This window comes from Neomonachus schauinslandi, chromosome 8 (genome assembly GCF_002201575.2).
Source record: "Neomonachus schauinslandi chromosome 8, ASM220157v2, whole genome shotgun sequence".
In the NCBI taxonomy this organism is placed as follows: Eukaryota; Metazoa; Chordata; class Mammalia; order Carnivora; family Phocidae; genus Neomonachus; species Neomonachus schauinslandi.
The window spans coordinates 33041049-33056132 of NC_058410.1; the positions used below are offsets into that span (position 1 = coordinate 33041049).

At 41.8% G+C, this 15084-nt stretch overlaps 1 protein-coding gene across 1 annotated transcript in view; it reads left to right on the forward strand.

Moving 5' to 3' along the window:
- Positions 1-9080, forward strand: part of EPB41L2 (erythrocyte membrane protein band 4.1 like 2) — a 216263-nt gene extending 207183 nt beyond the window's left edge. Inside the window, exon 22 of the mRNA XM_044917548.1 lies at positions 7836-9080. The gene's annotated coding sequence lies outside the window, so the exon portion shown is untranslated. The remainder of the gene's footprint in view (positions 1-7835) is intronic.
- Positions 9081-15084: the final 6004 nt, after the last annotated feature.

Sequence of the window (15084 nt, forward strand, 5' to 3'; positions counted from 1 at the left end):
TCATATCAAGTTCCCACAAGATTTAAACCTAGCAGAATGAACCAGAAGACCTTATGCTAGCTTTAGGGCCAAATATTAAAACTACACATAGAAATCTTTGTCAGAGCTTACAGAGATTTGGGAAAGCCATTTTTAAAAAGAAGGCAGAGTCCTCCCAGGATATTATAGATGTAGTTATTTAACAAAAGAACAGAAAAATGAAACCACAAAATTTCCACTTAAATCAGCAGGTGAACGTAATGGAAAAGACAGGCAGTAGTGCTTTCTTCCTAGAAATGAAGTCCAATTTTGTTTTTTCCCCTCCCGAGCCCCTGTTCTTAGTTCTTGCCTTTGCACCCAGTCCCTATTACATTCATTCATAGATCCATCAATGTATACTACTGTGAAAATACCACGCTTGAAGCACTTTGATGGTTGTAAGAAAGAGGTAAACCCGTAAGAACATGAATGTAAATAACATGTAGGGTGAAAAGTAGTGTTTTAGGAGAACCCTTGATAAAGGGCTATGGACGTTGACAGAAGAAACAGTTTCTGATGGGCAGGTCTGAGACCTCCCCAAAAAGGTGGGCGGGGCAGGATTTGCACACACACAGGTGAGCAGAGAGGAAAGAGCACGTGGAGAAGCAGCGGGATGGGTACCAGGAAGAGCAGCTCCTACATGTAGCTGTGTGTTGGGTTCCCGGCAGAGCTGGAAGGAGTTGTCAAAGGCATATTGATGAGGGTATGACGTTCCATGTCGGTACCTTAGTTTAGACTTTGCTCTGTAGGTCATCTATATAGGGTATTTGAGCAGGGGAAGGGCCTTCTTAGCACTGTCCTTCAGAAAGATTAATTCATCGGTAGACGGTAGGATTGATTGAAAGCGTGCTAGATTAGATGAAGTACCTGCAAGGAAACCATTATTCTGGTTCAGGCAGTTTTCAATGGGGAAACCAACACCTGTATCTTTAAGAGTAGAACTGAGCTTAATTTGGAAGCAAACTGAGCAAAATTTGAAATATGGTAAGTGAAAATCTATAAAAATATTATCTAACACTCACTGAATGCCTGCTCTGTGCCCAGTTTTGAGAACTTTGCCATTTATAATTTCAGTTAGTTCTTACCGTCATCCAAGGTGTAGATGAGGACACGGGGGCCTAGAGAGGGCACGTCTCTCACCCAAGTCACACAGTGGGTGAGTGGCGGAGCTGGATTGACCCATAGTCAGCCCGCATGCACACTACACACTGCTTTGCAGAAGGCTTCATGACGGAAATCTTTGAAATAACAAGCTCCCACCGATGTAGTTGAAACACAACGCGTTTTAGAAAAATTAATTTTGTACAAAATGTCTTTGAAGTTGCTATGATACAAAGCTAAGTGAACACGTAAAACCATAATACAAAATAATCCTATTTAAAAATGAGGTAAAATTGATGTTTTCGTTTGACAGGATATTCTGCAATTGCTGTGTGGTAGTAATTCTTTAAGTAAAGGGACTTAAATGTGCCAAGTATAAAGATTCTAATAGAAAAATTACCGTTAGCTTTAAAGAAAACCCAGTTAATTGGCCCGATGGTGACACTGACGGCTCACCCTCTCCTCGAAGGTAAAGGGAGTGTGATTGGCTTAAAAGCTAGAAGAGAGCTTTTACCATTACAGGGGGAGGGAAGGGAGATGTTCTTCCTTACACCTCCTCTGGAAGGGAAAGAACTACAGTTGTGTGAAAGGTAGACAGTTTTGTTTTGTTTTTAACACGTGGAAATTCGGGGAAAACATCTCAAATTGACTCTTGAAAGCAAAAATACTTAACTAAATTGATGTGATTCTAGCAAACTCTGAACTGAACTTCTGTCTTTGAAGTGAAGTTGTGTATGTTATCGAGCACAATATAGTTGGTGCTCAGAGGAGACCGAGATGGGGGAGGGGACGGGGGAACCTAGTCTAAGACTTAAATGTGAGATGGGAGTCTCTAGGGGCTCACGTGAAAGCCTCTTGAGACCAGAGGGGCACCATAACATCATTAATATGTTCCGGCAAACCAGGCGAAGCAAAGTTATTTCCCTGAACTATTTGTTGAACAGGTGCTGTCTTTCATTTGGCCAAAAAGGAAGAAAACACTAGATTTAATGTTGCCCTCTGAGTTCAGCAGACATACAAATCTGTGTGAGAGAAGGAAAGGAGGGTGATAGGTTAGGGATAGCTGATTCTCCACAAGCAGTTCCCAAGCTTCCTGGTCTCAGGAACACTTTACACTCTAAAATTTACTGAAGGGCCCAAAGAGCTTTCATTGCTGTGAATTATACATATCAAAAGTTACCACAGTATAAATCAAAATTACCATATTATAAATGAAACAGAACAAATTAAAAATATTTATTAAAATAGGTCAAAATAGTGAAAGAAATCTGTCAGAAAAGGCTACATGTACTGTGTGGTTACAATGATATGAAATCCTAGAAAAGGCAAAGTGATTGAGACACATTACTGGTTGCCACTGAGCTCCTAGGAAGAGTCTTTAAATATTGGGAAGCTATTGGGGCCCCTGGGTTGCTCAGTTAAGCGTCCGACTCTTGATTTTGGCTCAGGTCATGATCTTGGGGTCATGGGATCGAGACGTCCATTGGGCTCCGCACTCAGCGTGGAGTCTGCTTGAGGATCCTCTGTCCTCTCTCCCTCTGCCCCTCCCCCGGCTCGCTCTTGCACGCACACCCGTGAGCATTCTCTCTCTCAAAATCATAAAATAATAATAATAATAATAATAATATTGGGAAGCTATCAAGCTCATGGTGGCCAGAATACAGTCTTCCAAAATTCCAGTTTTCACCTGAAAGCTTGAATTTTATCACTGGCCACAAGTATATTGTCCGTTGTTTTCCTTGAAATGACAGGCTCACCTCATTTTCAAGAAAATGCCTGCCAGGGGCGCCTGGGTGGCTCAGTTGGTTAAGCGACTGCCTTCGGCTCAGGTCATGATCTCAGGGTCCTGGGATCAAGCCCCGCATCGGGCTCCCTGCTCGGCGGGAAGCCTGCTTCTCCCTCTCCCACTCCCCCTGCTTGTGTTCCCTCTCTTGCTGTGTCTCTCTCTGTCACATAAATAAATAAAATCCTTAAAAAAAGAAAAGAAAAGAAAATGCCTGCCAGATAGAATAACAGTTTGTCCGTCAATAATTCTCAAATAAAAAAGGTGTTTGTGAAAAGGCAGCTTCTTCAATTCACAATTCAAGCATTCTTTTTTTTCCTCTAGACATCCATTGTACTTCTGTATGCAGCAGGAGTAATCTGTGCCCATTTCCCATTTCATTACACAGAATGTTGAAAAGACACGAACTCAGCGGTTGAGATGTAAGACAGTAATTTTCTGTGTTTCATCCAGGACATCCTTAAGTGAGGCTGGCTTGCCTTCTTTGTTTCTTACTTCACTGAGAGCGTGTGGTGGTTATGAGTCCAGCGACTTCTGGTACAGTTTGGTGCCACTGCCTTGACATGTGGCAAGATGCCATCGGGTGTACTCCCCCTTGTTGCACTGTCGGTGAAAATGTCCACCCCCTGAAAAGGACAGTTAACGTCTTCGTGTGATGATGAAATCGCTTTTTTTTTTTTTTTAATAGCTTGGACTTCGCAACCCCCTGAAAAGAGTCTGAGTGACCCTCAGGGTCGGCAGAACTCACTGAGAACTGGTGGATCTATAGTGGTGCTATAAACACTAAGAATGGACCTTCGTGGGTTAACCAAATTGAAATTATTTTCAAAGATTTTATTTATTTGAGAGAGAGCATGCGTGCCTGCATGAGCTGGGGGGAGGGGCAGAGGGAGAAGCAGGCTCCCCGCTGAGCATGGAAGCCAGATGTGGGGCTCGATCCCAGGACCCCAGGATCATGACCTGACCAGAAGGCAGACACTTAACCAACTGAGCCACCCAGGCCCCCCCAAATAGAGATTTATCCTACTTGCATTTTTGGCTCTAGGACTCCTGTCTTACAGTGGAAATTATTTAAAAAATGAAAATCAAATATGCAAATTGGAGGCCCAAGGAAGAAAGTCTAGCATTAGGAGTAACTGACGTCCATAACCATAAACTATTATATTTAAAACTGAACACTTGAGTGTATGGATCTCATTTTTATTTAGGAAATAGTTGGATTGTCTCTCACATGAATATTTTATTCATATTTTCAAGATCTCTGGCTATACTGCTGCCCTACAGTAATTGAATCTTACTTAATCCAAGGACAAATGGTATCTTGCATTAGTTTAATTATTTTTTGATAAAAAGCACATTTTTGCATTTTTATTGAGACCCCTCTGGATAAGCGCTTTCCCACTTACAGGCAGTATTTCTAGTGGTTTCGGTCAGATGCTTTTTTATGAGTGCACATTTGCAGTTTACTGAATCAGTTTCTGGAGAAGAGCATGCTCAAGTTTGAGCCCCACACTACAAGCCCCTGTCTCTGGAAACTCTAAAGCTGTGTTTTTCAAAGTCATAGAAGCTCTGTCCTTGAATGTGACTGGTTGCCCACTGCTCCTTGGGCACACTAAGATAAATTTGAGTGTCCTGGAACCCTCTGTGAGGACTTAAGGCAAAGTAGGCAGCGGCACACGTCCTTGAGGAATTTAGATCTAGAGTTAGAGCTGGGATTGGATGAGACCGCCACACGGACCTATTCCCACATTGGCCAAAAGAGGGGGACAGAGGCTAAGGAATGGAGCTATAGGAGTTAACAAATGTTCACTGACATTGTATAGTCTAGGGGAGGGAAACTGAAGCATGGAAACAGTGGTTTGGGCTTCTGTTATTGTTTACTTGACCAAAATTCTAATATCTAACGTATAATCCATATACTTCACAGCTGTGATCTTATCCAAACTCAAGGTGAACATTATGTGAACATTATGATGTCGCCCAAAGGAAAAAGCCAGTAGTAAATAATAATGCCTGCCCGTTTGTATTGACAAAATAAGATGTCCAGACTATAGCGAATATGAGGTGGAATTCAGGCTTTAAAAAAAAACAAAAACGAGTTCTTGCATGAAGGTCTTACATGAAGAACCAGTGCACAGTCTTCAGTTTGATTGGAATGGGTGATAAATCATTTAGACCCAAAATGTAATCTGTTAAAAAAAAAAAAAAAAACAAATATGAAGGTTTGGGGTTGTTTTTGTTTTTGTTTTCCTCACAGATAAATGCCAGAACAGGAAAAATATAAATGTCTGATGCTTGTGTACCAATGGAATTGATGGTTCCGTTCTTATCTTTTCTCCTTCCCAGCTCAAAAGCTTAGATGTTTACTACTTGCAGGAATATATTTCTGTATGTGTTTTAATACAGAAAGCAGTCAGAAGAGAGGTGGATGTGTCAATTATAAACTTCCTACAATAAATTATTCCCTGTTCACCCAGAACATGAGGAATTGGGATGTTCTGAAATACTGAATATCTAATTAGCTCAGAGTTACACTTGATTTACTGCTTCTTAAAGAACGAGGAAAAAATGCACTTGAATGAGTGGGGGAAAATGCACTTGAATGAGATGGAAAAAAATGTACTTAACATTAAAATTACAATAAATGTAATTTTCTTTCTCTCTGAAAACTGTTTGGAATTCTAAGAGTGTGTTAAGATTGTCATTTGTAATACTTATTACCAGAAAAGGAAATTGGTTTCTTTCTTTCTCGTGGTTTGATTGAGAATAAATGAAAGTAAATGACATTTGAGTTTACATGGGTAACTTGTCTTTTTCTCCACATATATTTCAATAAATGTTGAAGCTCTTTGAAATCAAGATCTCTCATTCATTTCCTACACACTCCTAATTCCTGTTTACTTGTCTGCTAATGACTTGGAAACAAGTTTAATTTTAGCTTTCCTTTCTAAATTGAAATTTTATTTTTGGTGAAAGCAGATTCAGTGAAATAACATGACATGGAGTCTAGAGGAGATGGAGGATAGGATCCTAAACCTCATTCTTTCTCTGGGTTTCCAGGCACTGGTAACATGAGAGGTTCCTTTTCTATAACAGAAGCTGGGCGTAAGTGATAGCTCCGTTCAACAAATGAGGCATATTCCCTGAGCAAAGAGAACAGAGCAACCAGCTCCCAAAGAGCAAGAGTAGATCCCGTGACTGAGGTCACAGCTAACTCCCAAATCCAATTTGATTGGTAGTTTGATCCATTCCTGATCACCATCCCCCCAAGTTTCTGTTCATAATTACTAGCCTAAAAAAAAGAGGACTTAGTGTTTTCTCCATTGATTCCCCCCTCCCACTTCTAGAATCAAGCAGAAGTCTTAATGAGTAATGAAATAGCCTAAAGCAGACAACAGGGGGGAGACAATGAATTTGATTAATCAATCTGTCCTGTATAATGAAGAGGCTAAAATAATACCTGTGATAAATCTCAATGGTGGAGAGTTTTTCTATGAAAACAAGACTTAATTTTATCTAACCAAAAGAATGTGTATTCTGATTGACTTTGGGGCCAGTGTCTCTTAGAAAGGACCTTAATTACCACTCTCCACTGTCTTCTGTAATCACCTACCATTTGCCAAAACTTCAACTAAAAAGTGAAAAATTACCTTCTCAAAAACCCTTTTCTCTGTTGGGAATAATGCACCATCCTTATTTTTTTCTCTGCCTCCCTGTCCACTCCCATTTTAGCCCTCTCTCCTCCCTCTCTCCCTCCCTCCCTCCGATTGTGGGCTTCCCTGGGGCTCACATCTCTCATTTTTCCTTATACCTACAAAGACTAGTTCACCTGTGAGTTTCACTTGCCCTCTGCGCCAGCCTGCAAATCCACGTCCCTGGTCCTAAGACCTCACCTGGGCTTTACGCCTGTCCTGAGGTCCCAGACTCCAAACCTGGTCGAGCTCCCTGGTACTTTCTTGCTCGTCCCCGCCCTCTGATTGCGCTCCTACAGGGTGCCTCTCCGTCCACCCTTCCACCTGGTTTCGCTCAAGTCTGAGTCCTCATCACCTAGCCGTCCTACCTGGCCTTCCTGTCTCTCTCCTCCCCACCCTTGGCCTCTTCATCAGACTCAAGCTGCAGTGATGTTTTCCGAACATAAACCAGGCAATGTCAAGCCTTCCTCAAAACCAGCCTCCCCCTCTCCTGGGCTTGTCATGCGCTATGTGGACTCGCCCCCTGGGCTCTCTGACCTGTCTTCTGCCCCTTGCACTCTACGTCTGGATCATAGCAGTAAACTGGCAGCTGGTCTTTTGTCTGAATGCTCTTTCTGACTTCAGTCCTTTTTTTGTCTGTTTGATCAAGTTTGTACTCCTCAGTCTGGTATTAAAGAGTACCCGACCTTCCATTCCTCACCCTGTTATTCTCTCCAGTAATGTCCATTTCCTCACTATCCTGTTCCTCACTCGTTCTTGCTGCCTGCCCCCCATACTCTGCATACGCCCACTAACACCATGCGCTGTCTCACTTCTTGGCCTCTTGCCCCATTCTCTTCTCCTCACCTGCAGCCCCTTTTCCATTCATTTCAAAGAAGTCAGAATGGACTTTGTTTTTCCACCTTCCTTGAATCTAATGTTAAAGCCTACATTGGTTTCTCTGTTTTGGATTGTTAATGAATGAGTTCTCCCTGTTCTATAATTAACTCTTTGTTTGTGTGTGTATTCTTATTTGCCAGTTGTTTCTATGTGCTTGTCAGTCCTCCACGTATCGTAAGTCCCCTGGGGGTGGAGTAGACTTTCGTGCTTGTCTTCTGGTCAACATGCTATTTACTGTAGAACTAGGCAAATCGTAACTGTTGGTTATTTGATTTGGAATTGGATGGCACATTACTTAACGTGGTTTTTCAAGCCTCTGTCTTTGGAATATTTAAGTCTTTTCTCTCTTTTTTTCTTCCCAGAAATTCCATTTTTTAAACAACACTCAACTTTGTGAACCTGAAGAATTTTGACCATTCCAAGTCTTAATGCCACACCACTACTCCAGCGAATTTATACTACGACTGGTAACAATGACCAGGAGCCTGAAGAATTAAAATGCCAACAACCAAACCTTACCTTAACAGCTCTGGTCTATACCGTTCCCTCGCATTTTAATACATTATTTTGTTTTATAACCACTTCTAAATATTCTTGATTCTTTCTTTTCTTTTCTTTTTAATTAGGGAGTTTTGTCTTTGTTTCCTGTTTACTTTGTGTACAACTACCTGCTTTTTATCACTCATTTTGATCAAATGATAGTGAACAAAGCCAGCCCCACGCTGGTAAGGTGTGTTCACTTGAACAGGTGCTGTTGTGTGGAAAGGAAACTCTGTGACTAATTTCCGATAGTGGCTTTCCTGTCTTCCAGATCCTTTTCATTGAATCCTTACAGTAAATATTTACGGAGTTTTCCGATTGCGGTAAATATACCGTATGAGAAAATATTAATACAGATCAAAAGCATTTCTTACATCCTGAAAATTTTCTAATGTTTGAGAATTTCATCGGGGCTGTTTTTTATATTGGACCCTTTCTGACTTTCCAGTCCTCTGACTTTTTACTGAAAGTCAGAGACGCTCCAGACTGGAGAATTACAAAGAAGCTCACTGACCACGCACTGTGTTTCGAGACCCTGTCACGCCACAGTGCCAACTCTTCTCAGACACATGCTCTTCGGCAGCATTCCAGAACCAGGAGGGAGGAAAAAGAGAAACTACTGTTTCTTCCCTTCTACTAAAAATTCAGGCAGCTTAAAACCTTAGTGCTTTCTTTCTTAACATGTCCAAATTTCAAGACTTTCCATTATTTGAACACTTTGTGTAGAACACTTGCTTTGTATTAAACCTCCCTGTCTACTTGTAAAACTGACCTTTTGTTATTGAGCAGGTATATCTCTTTCAGATAGTTGGATGATTCACACAGGTTTGAGGACACTGGGGAGAAGAGCAGGGGCTGTGGTGGGGTTTTTTTGATGGTTGTAAGGAAGCGATACCATTTACAGCTGACACCAGAGACCTGATAGGGACCTATTAACGGTATTGAACATGTTTTCCTTTGCTTTTGACCCTATGTATAGTTACGATGCCAGATTAGATTTATAGCAGCTTCAAGTTGTATTAAATGATATTTTGCTTTCTGTAATACTGTTATAAAATAAAGTGTGTTTATTCTCTAAACTTGTCGCTTCTCTTTTTTATAAAGGTTTAAAAAACAAATGAGTGATATTTTCAGGTAAAAGTCTTACTACGTGGTGAAATGCAGCATTTTTTAGAATCTGTTATTCCGATCTTTTATAATTTGCTGCTGTCGCCCGCATCACCAGTGCGAAATGGCTAAGGCGGCATTGAAGGTTTGGAAATGCATTGCTTGGAATGCCAGGTTCCTCCAGCCTGTGTACGCAGCCCACCACCGCCTTGCAGATCTTCCGAGGGAAAACTCCACGTGTTTTCTTTGTGTATTTTTTGTTTTGTTTTCAGAAAATATTTTAGTTCCACCATCTGAACCCTCCTCTGCTTCATGTTTTGCTCTACTGTCCGGTGGGCCTTAACAAGCAGAATGCGTTCTGCCAAGGGGGCCGCGTCCGTGTCTAATTGGGGTGGTTCATTATGAAGCTTTTGCCAAGACACATCGGATTAAGTGCTCCATTTTCTTCTACACATTGAAAACATTACACAGCAAATGACCAACAGGGTCTATTCCGTTTTAAAATGTTACGTAGAATTTCTCTAGTCCTTTCAAGTGAGCACGTTGAATACAATTTACGTGACTGTCTTCTTTGGGATCTGTTCCCACTGAATTATCTCTCACCTTGTGAGAGGTCTTTCTCACTTCCTGCAGAATTATTACAGAAACCACTCCTCTTTGGAGAAGCCGATCTCCGCAAGCCAAGCCTTAGTGACATTAAGGGGCCAAATGTGGTTCTGTGAATCTATTTCTCATCAGAAAGCTTGTATGGATAGTGTTCATATTTAAAGCAGATGTTGGATTTACTAAGAGTTCTTTGAGAACCAGATTGGTCCATCCTTCCAGTGATAATTGCCCTGATAGGAAGTGTCCACGGCAGCTCCCAGTGAACAGGAAATGCTGTGTTTGATTAGGGCTCACTTTCATTCAGCTGAGATAGCAAGGACAGGGCTTGGGGTCCCGGAGACACCTAGAGCATCTTGGGGCCTAGGACCCAAAGAGCAGCTGGGAACAGTGTTGATAAGTCATGCCATGTGTAGCTGGAGCAGCAAGGCTGCTGTTCTTAATATTTTGTAGTTCTTAGAAAATATTTCCCAGGATATTAGCTTGTTCTGTAAACTGAGCTTTCAAAACCCCAAGTGATAGAGTAAGAAATAGGACAACAGTGTTCACTGAGGTGAGAGATGTCTGGGTGTAATTGTTTATCTTAAAAGCCATATAATTTGGGGGGTGATAAGCAATAATTCCTTGCAATAATTCCTTTTAGTTGCATGGGGTTTTTACAGGTAACATCATACATAAGCCTTATAAGCAATCCTGTGTGGAATGCAGGAAATAGCAGTGCGTTTTCCACAGGCCACAGCTGGATAAAAAATGAGGTTATTTTTAAAATATGTAGAGTTGGTAGATGTTTGGTATTTCACTGTCATGAGTAGCTTCTGTTTTATGATACATTGTATATTGCATTATTCATTGCATAGACCCACAGTTCGTGGAATGACTATCACCAGGACTCCAGCAATGAAGCAGACTGTAGCCATAACCACTGCCCAACATGGACTTCATTAAGTATTTCCCCTTATTTATGCACATAATTATTTGATATCTGAAAACATAATTGAGATTCAATTGTAGGTAGAGAGGAGTGAGTTGTGGTTCAGATGAAATAAGGGCCGTTAGTGGGTAATTGCTAATGCCAAGTGATGGTAAATAAGGGTTTATTATATCATCCTGTTAAAATATTCCTAAATAGGGGCGCCTGGGTGGCTCAGTTGGTTAAGCGGCTGTCTTCGGCTCAGGTCATGATCCCAGAGTCCCCGGGATCGAGCCCCGCATCAGGCTCCCTGCTCAGCGGGGAGCCTGCCTCTCCCTCTCCCTCTCTGCCTGCCCTTCTGCCTACCTGTTCTCTCTATCTCTCTGTCAAATAAATAAATAAAATCTTAAAAAAAAAAAAAATTCCTAAATAATCATGATCCCAGGGTCCTGGGATTGAGCCCCGCATCGGGCTCCCTGCTCCACCCTCTCCCACTCCCCCTGCTTGTGTTCCCTCTCTCACTGTCTCTCTCTCTCTCTGTCAAATAAATAAAATCTTTGAAAAATAAATAAAAGGCTAAAAAAAATACCCTTAAGCCCCATAATTTTTTTTTTTTTAAGCCCTTCCTCCATGTATTGTTAGAGAAGAATACATCGTTCTTCTTTGCATGGAGCTCTGGTCAGTTTCCGCCTGTCTTTCGTGCTCGCACGAGAGACTGGGACACTTGAATGTTACTGCTGAGACAGTAACAGGAGGGAATATACCTTGATTAGTTTGACAGAAGCCAGCCTGGACTTGGATGGATTCTTGCACGCACCCATTCACGTATTTGCCAGGATCAGGCTGTGGTGCAGCACCAGCTCCAGAAGAAAACATGGCCAGCTGGCAAATCCTAGGTGCTGCGCTCCTGACCCTTGGCCACAGGGTCAAACACCGACCCTGTGTATAGTTATGGTGCTAGCTTAGATTTATAGCAGCCTCAGGTTGTATAAAATGATCTGTTGCTTCGAATACAAAGGCCTCAGAACCCTGCAGCTGGACCTTTGAGTCCCCCACTGAACCATGTGACTTTAATGAAGGCACTTAAAGTGAGGGTATTTCTACATCTCCGTGCAGGGATATTCTGAGAAAAATGTGTACAATGCCTAGCGGAGCTCCTAGCACAGTAATAACCCTCCAAACATGGCAGGCATCGTCAGTAATAAAAGCACTGTGCATGAGGTGATCCACCACTGGCAAATTTATGGAAGATCATGCCAGTCTGAGCTGTGTTGAGGGCTTTCCCTAGTACAATTCTGTGCTATTCTAGGGTTACTTGGGAAGTCTGTTGAAAAGGTTTTGGCTTTGGAGGTATGTGGACTCACTTCCCTGAGAACCCCACAATGTCAGGGACCTCTTACGGTCTACTCATTGTCCACCATGTGGAGGCAGCGCAAATACTCCGAGACTCTAGCTGCAGGCTTCCTAACCACAGACTCTTGGATGGATTTCAAGGGTCTGAACTTTCCCCAAATATATGCGAAATTGTGGGTGTATGCATGTTTCTTAGGAATAAATTCCTGGCTTTCATCAAATTCTCAAAAGGCTTCTTTATTATCTAAATAAAGTTAGGAACCTCTGCTTTTAATAATCTGGGTTTGGGAATATGGGTTTGAATAACTAAAAAAAAACAACAGTGGAAGGCATTTTTAAATTTCCAATATGTTTGGTGGTAATTTTAAATAAAATGCTTTGAATGCATGTTTTCTGTTCTGTTGTTCGTCACTCATTTGCCAGGGTAAATACCATTGTGTAAATTCTGATAAGGTCTCTTCTGATTAGCACACTAATTATAAAGTCAGAAAGCAAGAATCTCAAGAGTATTTGTTCTAAAAATTCTGTTCCTAAACAAGTCAGAAAATTAATTTCCAGAATGTGTTTTAATAGCTATGAATTCTGATTTCTGAGACACAACGTTGCCAAGGAGCTTAAGATTTCAAGGAAAAGTTGCTTTTGGTGTATGGGAGTCTTTATCTGTTCCTGATTTTCTAATTGGTACTAAATTCTAGAAAATACTAGAGGCTATTACCTGGTCGAATTAATTATAAGTAAGTTTGCTTTTTAAGGGTTGGGAATAACGTTTTGGGGAACATAACATGTGTCCTTCCTTGCCCCATTTTCTGTTTGGTCAACTTGTATGGGATTGCAGTTTCCCAGCACTGTTAACAAGAGAGGTAGGAAGTTAGTATTAACAGCTTTATTTAGCTCTGTAAAAAAGAAAAAAAAAAAATTCTTCGGTGAATCTTCACTGAATACCTGGCAACATAACGAGCATTATTTTGTCGAAGGTCTCAGGCTGGGGAAACAGGTGGGAATTCTTTCAGGTACTAGAACATTAGAAATAAGATAAGGAGCCCTTGTGAGACCCTGTGGGGTTGTGTGTGCATTTGGGGCCCCTGCTGAGAGGCTTTGGAGCACAGGGTGGAGCAGAGTAGGGGATAATGTAAGGAGGCTGCCACCTGGTCTAGGAGCCCTGCAGACGAGCCAAAGCAAGCCAAGCCAGAAGAAGATCTTAAACTGGGCTGTGAGCATCTGAAGAGCAAGTGTAGCTGACTGGCAGCGCCCTGGGAAGGCCTTGACAATTTGAGCAGCCGTGCCTTCAAGCAGATTGTAGCAAAACCCTTGGGACTTGGTCTTTCCATGGGAAAACATGTTTCTGTTTCTCTTTACACATAAAAACCACGGATCTGCTCAGGACTTCATTGGAAATTATTCTCAACAGCAACAAAAGAAATGGGTCTTGCTTTAAACTCCTTGGTTATGCCTATCGCTGAAAACACGTGTTGGGAGCTCATCCGTTATCACAGTAGCTGGGATGCTTTTTCCCTGGGCCGGAAGAGATGGTGGGCTTGCCTCCACCAGGACCAAAAGCCAGGCTCCCGTCTTTCCAGAAGAAGGTGGAGCCAACCCTGGTGGCCAAACCACAGATTTGGCTGGCAGCTGGGAATACGATGCATCCTTTCACGCCTTCTGTTAAAGAAAGCATTTTTACATAAGCTGATTTCCATCGGGGGCTAAAAAGAGATCCCTCCCAGAACTGATAGAATATTATTATTCCTTCCATATGGCACGAACGCTGTTATTTTAAATTACCTCAGTCTGAAAGCCCCAGCAGACAGTTCCATTGTAATCAAATGCAATAAAACACAGAATGAGTGTCTTCAAACACTGGGTTTTACATTATGCAAGAGGGGCAAATGGAGACTAATGCCTCTGGACATATGTGAAGAATTTGAAGTGGGGAGAGGGGTAGCTAAGAAAATACCCAGCACCAGTGGTCCGTCCTTGCTTTTGGTCATTCACACCATCTTTCGTAAGATTGTATGTCACTACAGAAGTCGGTGCATTTCTTACAGGTGACCAAACTCTGTACATTTTATAAAGTTAATCACTCTAATAGCTTGTTAGATTCACATGCAAAGATTGGAATATAACCAGACTCCCACTTAGGACATGGGGAGCATCTTTTGTGGTCTTAACAAGAAAACTGTGGCGAGCACAAGAATACTCAAATCTATTTTAATGACCACTTTGGATTAAGTGTTTCTTTTTGGTTATCTATGTTGGCTCCTTGGGGCTCCCACTGAGAGAAGAATTCTGCTAGTGAAATGTTGACTTCTTTCCATATTGAGAAATAGCTCCCTGATGTTTTGGTTTTAGAGGCAAATGCTTGAGCTATTCTCCATATGAGTTACATGAATGTCCTCTTCTTCCCTTTGCCCACCAGCAAATTGACAATATTCCCAAGCCATTGCTTGCTTGAAAGCTGCCTTCATGGGTGATCCATATCTAGTATGGAGAGACTCCACTTGTTTTGTGGGTCATCACAAGGGTGGTGTGGTTTGTGAAGGTAGCTGGAAAAGGGAAAGAAGCAAACTCAGGGCTGGAAGTGATGCCTGGAAGTGCGCCATTTTAGAGTTGCTGTGCAGCAGGTGGAGGAAGTGGGAATACTCTCGCAGAGGGAATCCACAGTGCTCTCAAGGCACTTGTCTTTTGCTATCCGTTTGCTCTCTACCAGAATTTCTTCACCTATAAAATCAGAATGATGTACACTTCCATGGGATTATGTAATAAGGATACGTAAGAATTTTACTTAAAAAAATAGTGTCCTTCAGAGTAGACGGAGTCCTATAAAAGTTAAAACGTTGCCAAGCGTCCAGTCCATAGTGCACATCCAAGAGAATCTTATATTCTTGGTACTCTCCAACGAACTGCTATTTAACTGAGTCTTGTAGATGTACCCCTGGGTAATAGCTGCCACTTTGCAAAGTGGTTCAGAACAAGCTTTTCAGTATTCCATTTGTGCTGTTGTTCGAATTTATGAACTTATTTTAATAGCTAAGCCATTGACCGTTGCTCTCTGACCAGTAGAAATTCGCTGCACTTTAGCCATGGATCGATCAGTCCCCAAG